Source organism: Mauremys mutica, chromosome 9 (assembly GCF_020497125.1).
Source record: "Mauremys mutica isolate MM-2020 ecotype Southern chromosome 9, ASM2049712v1, whole genome shotgun sequence".
NCBI lineage: Eukaryota > Metazoa > Chordata > Testudines > Geoemydidae > Mauremys > Mauremys mutica.
The window spans coordinates 62,890,870-62,899,372 of record NC_059080.1 but is presented as its reverse complement, the minus strand read 5'-3'; the positions used below and the strand labels follow the sequence as shown (position 1 = coordinate 62,899,372).

General features: G+C 40.8%; 1 protein-coding gene across 3 annotated transcripts in view; it reads left to right on the top strand.

Moving 5' to 3' along the window:
* The first annotated feature begins 445 nt into the window (after positions 1-445).
* The window catches only part of PER2 (period circadian regulator 2), a 71,320-nt gene continuing 63,262 nt past the window's right edge, over positions 446-8,503 (top strand). Inside the window, exons 1-2 of one of the 3 annotated variants that reach the window (XM_045030655.1) lie at positions 446-487; positions 3,843-4,002. The gene's annotated coding sequence lies outside the window, so the exon portion shown is untranslated. Of the gene's footprint in view, positions 488-3,799; positions 4,003-8,503 lie in introns of those variants that run through there. The other 2 variants (XM_045030654.1, XM_045030656.1) reach the window with 2 other exon arrangements.

Below are 8,503 nucleotides of genomic sequence, written 5' to 3'. Positions count from 1 at the left end.
AACGAGTTACTGGACACAGGATTCTGAAAGACCTAGAAGACGAGGGCAAGTTTGAAGATGATGCAGTGAATAAGGGAAGATCGTGGAGAGCTTCAAATAAGGGGTGATGTGGTCAGGGCAATAAGCAAGGAAGATGATCTTAGAAGCTTCATTTTATGTAGGCTGGAGAGGGACAATGTATCAGAGAGGCTGGAAGGGAGGAGATGGGTTCCTGTACAAGAGTTTTGGCTAGTTCTATAACATTGCTGAGGATGTAGAATCAGAATTCTAAGCATTTTGGTGGTAATTAAAGAGGCTAACTGTATTCATCAGTCGTATCACATACATACCTAAATATCCTTCTGATCATTTGATCTTCATCTATTGCTACAAAAACCTTAACTTGTTAAGTTTTTAAAGCTGACAGTTTACTATTCTGTTTTTAATACTACAGGTGTGACTTCTGTTCCCTTTAAAAGGGAGATTTGACTTGGATCCTGTGATACAGGTGTGTCACCTAAAGCAGGTTGTTGGCTCTTCTCTAATATTTGAAGACTTTCTATTTTATGTTGTGTACAATATACGTAACTCAATCTCAAAAGAAATTATTTAATTAGTCTGAATGTTCTCTTTAGCTCAAATTTCAACTGGATTTCCTCTCATAGAAAAGCTCTTCTTAGGGTTCCATATTTGAATGCTGTAATTTCTTCTTCTCAGCCACAATTCGAAGCAGAAGACATTCTCTTTTTGGGGGAGAAATTAGCCGCATCCCACTGTGCTAAATGGGAACCACTTAAGTGTTTCTTTTAATCACTGGAATTTGTTATTCATATTTAATTTTCATGATACTTTTAATTTAAACAAGAAATCTTCTGAAGATGCATTCTCTATGTAATTTAAGATGCTATACATCCTTTGTATGGTTGTATTTCAAGGTATAGCTGGAAACTACCTTTTTTCAATTTCAGATAAATCTCTTTGACATAGACTTGGCTGCTCAGGTCAGTTAAACACTGAGCAAAAGGCATGTATTGAACCATTAAAAAGGTAATAACTTACCAAAAAAAACCAACAAAACTTTTCCAAACATGAGCACAAGGAAGTCTGTATTACCCCACTTCAATCTACTTCACAGACCCATCTTCAGTGAAACAGTTGATCTTGAAACAGAATCTTATTTTTAGTTGAGTTTAATTGAGAATTCCATGATTCATAGCAAGTTGTTAAACCAAATGCCGAATACATCAGTCATGGAGAGAATAACAAGTCCTTGTGGCTCATTTTCAGATATCTCAATTAGTGAAGATAGAAATTAATTTCCATAGCCCAAATACTGTTTGGAGGGAGACAGAAGGGAAAGGACACTGTCACCTACAATAAATGTGAAAACTGGGAAAGACTGTGCATGAGAATTCCTTAATTATTGTTGGAAATGCAGCCACATTTCCAGTGCATAAGTGCAAAATTTTCAGATGTGCAAATAGTTCTGGCTAAGAGTTGTTGGTTCTAAAATTGGTCAAAGAGACCTGATTTATTATGGAAAACTTGAGGCCAGATCCTGCATCATGAAAATATACCATGGGGGGGGTGGGGGGCAAGCATTGATGGAATTAATCTGTTCACAAGATTACCTGCTATGTAACATATAACCACAACACAAGACATTCTAAACTACTCTTTAGTACAATCATTAATATTATACTTAAAAAATTTCTGTAGTCTCTTAGAACCAAAAAAAAGGGCCTCATCCTGTATTCCTTGCACATCCAAAACTCGCATTGACTCATGTCACATGTTGCAGAATGGAACATTGTGAATAAGTTTTTTTCCTGAGAAGTCTGGCCAACATTGTAGTGTACTTTAACAAACAGTAGTTGTAAAGACACAGCATTTTATGATGAGACTTACTAACATATGCTGTTTTCCAACACATTTAATGAAAGGTTCTAGTGCTAGACCATTTTTTTTTTAAACCATTAGTCTTAGGTATTGAAATGCAATTTTTTTTTCAGTCTAAGTATTTTGAAAATGATTTAGATGTTTGACACACATAAAATACTGTTTTGTTTTAATTTATTTTGCTACTTGTGTCTGCCATATACTGATTATACTTTCCAACATAGCTGGATGTTTTGGGTTCAACAGGAAATTCGGCCAATCCCCCCCCCCCAAGTTTCACACAACCTAGAGCAGCCTGAGAAGGACCCAGAATTTACCAAAGAGCCACAGTAATACATCAGCAGACCTGCATCAGTTCCCCTTCCCACCCTGCTCCCAGTGTCTCCCACCCACCCGCAGCCCCACTGATCAGTGCCTCCCTCTTCTTCCTCCACCCCTTGATCAGCTGTCTTGTGGCATGCAGGAGGATCTGGGATAGGGGAGGAGCGAGGGCACGGAAAACTCAGGGGAGGGGTGGGGAAGGGGGAGAGTGGCGGCAGTGGCAGAGCTAGGAGTTGAGCAGTGAGCACCCCCTGACACATTGGAAAGTTGGTGCCTGTAGCACCAGCCCCAGAGTTGGTACCTATACAAGTAGCCGCATACTAATTTCTGAAGAGCCGCATGTGGCTCCGGAGCCACAGGTTGGCCACCCCGATCTAGACTCTTACTTTCCCCAAGATGTGCTGAATCGGATTTTAATGTACACCAAACCAGGACTTGAAAAATCCTCTTGCTAATGGGAAGCTTTTACTGATGAACATGAAGGCTTAAGACATCAGTTCCTGTAGAATTTAACCTTTCCTTTAAAACAACAAAAGATGTTAATGCCCCATATGGTTGTAAAGATACCCTTTCAAAAGGGATTGAAAACTAAAGAATGGGTGTTGACTTTGTCAATAGACAGGCAGCTCTAGTGCTTTTGCTTCTTAGGCTATGTGTATACAACACAGCTTTTAGTGACATGGTTGTGTTGCTACAGCCATGCCACTAAAAGTCATGCAGTATAGCTGCTGTTTGTTGGCTCTCCTGCTGACAAAAACATCCACTCCCAACAAGCGGAGTTGGCGGCAGGAGAGGGCTTCTGCCGACAAAGTGCTGTTCACAATGGCGCTTGTTGGCGGCAAAACTTTTTTGTTTTTTGGGGTGTTTTTTTTTTTAAACACCTCTGAAAGACAAGAGTGTTTTGTCATTTCATTGCCAGTGTATACATAGCCTTAGTTTAATAAGTAGAAGCAGAATGAAATGTGTATCTTTTCATTAAGATTACTGCTGTTGAGAACCTTTGTGGGCAATGGTTAAACCGAGAACTGTACAAATTTCATATTTCTGCAGAGCAATAGGAGGGGAGAAGAAACACACAACTTCTTTCCAGGATTTATTATTTCAGGAAATTGTAGGTTTTGAATTTCAGACCCCTACTAGCCCGATGCTGACAAGAAATATGGATAGTGAAAATAATTAGGTCTGAAATCTGAGTACCTGAAGTTGGATTACTAAGCAAGTAGTCTAGTTTTTCCAACGGTGCTGAATACATGCAACTCCTGTTGACTTAAATGGGTGTTTAGTGGTGGTAAAGGCCACAAAATGTGGCTCTTAATTTGGAGGTGACATTTTTCAGCCAGTGCAGACTTAGAAGAGTCCTACCATGCTGCTGCTTAACCAGAACTCTGCATACTCTTTAGGTGTGTTCTATCTAGTTTAAAGATATTTGTATTTTGAAACTAAATAATTTTGCTGAAATCCAAGTGTCTTAAAATATCCATATGCTTTCTTTGCTGGATGAGAATTCTTTCTTTGCCAAAAGGTTATCTGTGTAGGGTTGGCATAACTGTGAGCAATATTGTGGTATTTTTTTGTTCTCAAAACTATAAGAAAAGGACATTGTTGGGGGGCCCTGGTATTTCTTTTATATTTTATAGTTTTAGAGGTGTCCGGACTCTCTAATGGATGAGGATTACCAGTAGAAGAGGAAGAGACGCAGTTTAAGTGCGTGTGGGAGATTCTGGACCTAGGTACTTCATGCTTTTTGATGCTAGCTGGGAGGGAACCTGATAACACTTATGCCAACCTTGATTAAAAAAGCAGGTAAGGAATGTATGTAATTGTTCTGATTCATTTGAGTAGAAAATTAAATTTTAAATAGTTTATACAAAAAGCTATTTTTCTTCCAATTGTGCTTTAATTTATCTTTAATTTCTGCTAATGTAAATATGCCAAAAATACAATAATAGAATCAACATATAAGCTCAGTGAATTAGGCTTTATTCACTGCCTTAAAAGACAGAATTTTCAAGCATTGGGGTTTCTCAATGTAGATTGCAGCATCTGCTTATTGGTTTGGATATTGCTGAGAATTTTTTTTGTTGCTGTGAATTTTTAATGCTTAATGAATAGTTTAATACCAGAATTCAAGTATTAAGCTTATGCTCATGGTGACTCGAAGAAGACTAGATGTGAAAAAACATATTCAGGAAATAAAGATTCCTGGATTACTGTAAAAAGTCTGCCAAGTAAGCACTGCTCTGCATTTTCCTTGTGCTGAGGTCTGAGAACACAAGTTTTTTGCTGTCTCTTTTCTGGAAATAATGCCACATTTGAGGATAATCTGTTAATTCTTAGCTCTCAAATAAGTTTTAAGACCCAACTGTTTGTATAGTTAGTCTTTTACAGGTACACAGATGACTTGTAGATTAATACTGAAGTGACTTCTCACTTTTGATGGCTGTTGTCAAGTTAGCATCCTTTTGTTACCAAGTATGAGGAAGTATTTAAGCATTGCCTTCTTGCTCAGGGAGCCTTGTCTTCAGTGTAAATTTTCACATCTAATTTTTCATTCAAATAGCAAGGAAATGGTCAAATCATCGTCAGTTGTTTGCCATATAACAATTGCAAAACAATACCAGTTGGGCAAAGCAGCCCTCTAAAAGAGGACTTCTGGAAACATTTCACAGTAATGAAAATTACAGTAGCAAACTCTAAAATCTATATACTGTCAAGAATGATCACTCTGATATCTGTACTTGTGTATGCAGTCTGACACAACCGTCCTGGTAAAAAATTATCCTAAGGTATTAGAAAATGAGGCAAAATCGGCATACTTAGATTTTTAGAGAGAGTTTATTGTGTTCACTGATGTACATCACTAGTACTTCTGTGGTTTGGGGAAATTGAAATTAATTTGCTTTTCCTTTTTGCCATATGAAGACCCATAATTTATATGTTGTCACTTTGCCAATGGCTCTGGGCATGGGGGTTTCAAAAATATTAATAAGAGAGTGGTTGTGTCGAGGCAGTGCTCATCCCATGGTATGAAACCAGTCACTCTGCACAATGTGAGCTTGTTACACACCAAAATGAACACTATGTATGTGAAAGACTAGATAAGACTCTCTATATACAGAATATGTAATGGGATATACCATACAATAGAATAATCCTTTTTGTTAGAACTCAACCATAGTCACTTGGCCACTTGTGCTTTTGTGAAGGAAACAAAACAAAACAAAAAAAGACTCTAGGGGAAAAGAGACATTCCTCCCCTGGAGCGTAACTGTGGTATTTAAAGATGTGCCTGTCACCTTTCAAACCACAACTTTTGATTTCTTTCCCTATCAAGGCCATCTTTTCAGGTATCTACTAATTCATTAAGATAGTTGCATAAGGTACATTACTCCTGGAGGAATTCTGTACCAAAAAAATTAAAATTCTACACACATTATTTTAACATTCTGCATATTTCTTTTTCAACATAACATACTATAATCTCGCTGGTTTTAATTATTTTGGTAATTTATTTAAACTACAGAACAATGGATGAAGTATTGGAATGGGGAGCATTGGAGGAAATCACCAAACCCCCTCTGTCTAATAGTAATGTAGCTAGTATTGACCCTTTACTTCTAGTTATTAGGCAACAAATATATGCAGCCATATGCTCAGCATTACATCATAGGTAGGGCCCTACCAAATTCACGGTCCATTTTGGTCAATTTCATGGTCACAGGATTTAAAAAATTTAAATCTGAAATTTCCCTCTGTTGTAATTGTTGGGGTCCTGACCCAAAAAGGAGTTTTTTTGGGGGAGGAGGGGTATGTGTCACAGGGTTATTGTACAGGGGGGTGCAGTACTGCTACCCTTACTTCTGCACTGCTGCTGGCGGCAGCAGTACTGTCAGAGCTGGGTGGCTGGAGAGCAGCAGCTGCTGGCTGGAAGCCCAGCTCTGAAGGCAGAGCCCCCACCAGCAGCAGTGCAGAAGTAAGGATGGCATGGTATGGTATTGCCGCCCTTACTTATGCACTGCTTCTAGTTGGGCGCCCAGCCAACGGCTACCGCTCTCCAGCCGCCCAGCTCTAAAGGCAGCACAGAAATAAGTTTGGTAGTACTGTGACTGCCTTAAAATAACTTTGTGACCCCTCCCCCACAACTCCCGTTTGGGTCTGGACCCCCAACTTGAGAAATGCTGGTCTCCCCCATGAAATCTGTATAGTATAGGGTAAAAGCACACAGAAGATCAGCTTTCATGGCGGGGAGACCAGATTTCACAGTCTATGACACATTGTTCATAGCTATGATTAGGACCCTACCAAATTCACAGCCAACTGAAGAGCAAGTGAGGTTTGGAGACTCAGACTTAAAATTTATACTGGCTACCGACCATCTCCAAAAAGGTCAGTAGCAAACAGTTCATGGGGCACATTTTGATAGGAAATTTTTTCAGTCCAAAATGTAGACCAGTTCTAATCACTAAAGCATCCTAAGCATTTATAAGGCAATACTGTCCTTTTACAGTAAGGCTCCTTTACACCACTCTGGCAATGTAAAGAAGCCTTAACATTTTTTACACCTGCTTTATATTCCTGGAGGAATTCACTAAGAACAGTGGGAACAATTCACTAAGCAGTCAGGCTGCTACATTCTGCTACACACACACATTCTGATTTGTCTCTACCGGCTGCTCTGTGTGCCCAGACTGACCGGCCTGAACTGCTGTAGGAGCGCATAACCACTCTTCCGGCTTCCCTTTGCTTCCCCATCAGAAGTCATTTTTCTGTGGGGAAGCAAAGAAATCTCCGGGTGCAATGACGTAGAATCTCCCAAGAGTAGTATGTTGACGTGGGCATCTTCCCAGTGGAAGTGACAAATGCACACAGCAGGGCTGCGCAATAGAGCTGTGCCAGTGTTGTAAAATAGACAAAAGATGTCATTAGCTGTAATTTAATTATTGTCAAATAGATATTAAAAGTAGCTTCCAGAGGCCCCAGTCATTATACTAGTTTTTGTACAGACACATAAGAAGAAAAATCTAAGGGCTAGTCTACACACTGGAAGCACTACAGATGCACCGCTGTAGTGTGTCTGGTGAAGCCGTGTAAGCTGATGGGAGAGAGCTCTCCCGTTGACTTAATTACTTCACCTCTGTGAGAGGCGGTAGCTATGTTAGTGGGAGAAGCGCTCTCACCGACATAGTGCTGTCTACATCAGTGCTTAGGTCAGTGTAACTTAAGTCTTGTATGGGTGTGGATTATTCACACCCCTGAGTGATGTAAATTATGCTGAAGTAAGTGGTAGTATAGACAAGCCCTTAGATTCTGCATATAGGAAGATACAATTATCTGATTACATATGAGACTTTAGAGAATTTGGGGTGGAGAGAAAAGACTCATCGATTTTAAGGTCAGAAGGGACCATTATGATCATCTAGTCTGACCTGCACAACGCAGGCCACAGAATCTCACTCACCCTCTCCTGTAACAAACCCCTAACCCAGGGGTCGGCAACCGGTGGCTCGCGGCTTGCCAGGGTAAGCACCCTGGCGGGCCGGCCCGGTTTGTTTATCTGCCGCGTCGGCAAGTTCGGCCGATCGCGGCTCCCACTGGCCGCGGTTCGCGGTCCCAGGCCAATGCGGGAGGCAGGAAGCCGCGGCCAGAACATCCCTCGGCTCGCACCGCTTCCCGCCGCCCGCATTGGCCTGGGACAGCAAACCGCAACCAGTGGGAGCCGCGATCGGCCGAACTTGCCGACGCGGCAGATAAACAAACTGGGCCGGCCCGCCAGGGTGCTTACCCTGGCGAGCCGCGAGCCACCGGTTGCCGACCCCTGCCCTAACCTATGTCTGAGTTATTGAAGTCCTCAAATCGTGGTTTAAAGACCTCAAGGTGCAGAGAATCCTCCAGCAAGTGACCCGTGCCCCACGCTGCAGAGGAAGGCGAAAAACCTCAGGTTTGGTTAAAGCATTGCCTCTAGAACAGTTCTGTCTGGGATCCTTTCTGTTTTCACTTATATGTTAATTGAGGTACACAAGACTTTTTCATTTGGTAAAATAAAACTTACAAATGCCAAGATTTTTCAAAGGTAACTTAATTTTGGGAGCTTCTGTATTTGGGATGTCCAACATGATACACTTTAAAAAGGACCTGATTTTTTGAAAGTGTTGAACTCTGAGAATCAGGCCCCTTAAGGTGTGTCATATTGGGCACTCACAAAGTCTTTTTTTCAGTGGGTCAGTGCTTGTAATGCAGCATCTCCTTATTGGGCAACTAACTTTTTATGTGAGACATCTGTTTCTATTTGGTGTATTAGAGCCAC